This window comes from Rhinopithecus bieti, unplaced genomic scaffold (genome assembly GCF_001698545.2).
Source record: "Rhinopithecus bieti isolate Rb0 unplaced genomic scaffold, ASM169854v2 scaffold_2735, whole genome shotgun sequence".
Classification (NCBI taxonomy): Eukaryota; Metazoa; Chordata; class Mammalia; order Primates; family Cercopithecidae; genus Rhinopithecus; species Rhinopithecus bieti.
Window position 1 is genome coordinate 200,799 of NW_016804150.1, and position 1,286 is coordinate 202,084.

The window sequence follows — 1,286 nt, forward strand, 5'->3', positions numbered from 1 at the left end:
ATTAAGTTTTAAATAGGCAAATATATGAAGACAGATCTAAATATTTCATACATATGTAGATATACAGAAATGTAAATATATATTCACCCCAGCTCAACCATAGCATGGCAAAATACCTCTTAAATATTTAGATCAACTGTTTTTATTCTATGCTCTATATAGTAAAACTTTACTTGTATTACCTGGACTCTGAAAATCATAGGTGATAAAAAGAGAAAGAAAAAAAAACCTGTTTTAAAATGTTCTCTTGCTGGTCGGATTCCGAGCTCTCCTAGCTCCTCCCCGTGGCCGATCTTGAGGAGTTGTGGGTTTCTTCACCAGCCCCCAGAACCTCCCTTTTCTCCCTCACCTTCAGACGCCTTTCAGCATCTTCCCCACATGTCCAGTGAGTTTGGGCTGGCCAGTTCTGAGCACGAGCAACGGCCGAATGGTAGACCTGCTGGAGAAAGTGGAGATGCAGATCAGAGATGCAGTATTTTCATTAACCAATTTCTTGAGGTCACATCTGCAGTATCAGCTCAAGTGGAAGAACTTGTCTTCAAATGTACAGAAAATGCATGTTTCCTTAAAACCTGGTGGGACCTCTGGAAAGAAGGCTATGATTCTTTGAAACCTGATGACTGATTTGGTGTGCTTAGTTATTAATGATTGTGTCATAACTCATACTTCCTCATATATGATATTTGCACATGTACTACATGTATAGAAAGATCTCTTTCCAGCAGTTCTGTATATACTCAGAATAATTTTTTTCTTGGTTTTCTTGGCTTTTGTAAAAGCAGAAAGCTGATGCTATTTTTATTGCTGACCAGTACTTGTTTATCCATTAGTATTTTCTGCCCTTTAAACTTTTTTATAATCCTTTATGAAAGTTAATTTCATCAGTAGATAGTTAATAGTGTCAAAGTGCTACCAGTGGCAAACTAAGTAGATCGTTATTTGTTTTCAACAAGATGCCAAGCATGTCAGAGTTTGAAGTTGAGCTTCAACTTAAGTACAAAGGGAGGTAATTTTAAGGTTGCCAGTGATAGATGCAGTTCCATTAGGTTTAGTTCTCCAGAGCTAATGATTGCTTCTGATTTATTTCTACATCCCTAGCACCTAAAGCAGTGTCACACAATAGTCATTAAATGTTTATTGAATAAAAGAGTGGACAAACATAATTAAAAGCTAGTTTTCTTCCTATATATAGCATGAAGATTGTAATTGCTTCTCTAGAAAATGTATGAATCCAAAATTTACTAACTTGAGGAAAACATTCTCTTTGTAGAGATTTGAACTTTGAT

At 36.0% G+C, this 1,286-nt stretch overlaps 1 pseudogene; it reads left to right on the forward strand.

Annotated features, from left to right (window-relative positions):
* Window positions 1–624, forward strand: part of LOC108526201 (renal cancer differentiation gene 1 protein pseudogene) — an 8,544-nt pseudogene extending 7,920 nt beyond the window's left edge.
* The last annotated feature ends 662 nt before the right edge of the window (window positions 625–1,286 follow it).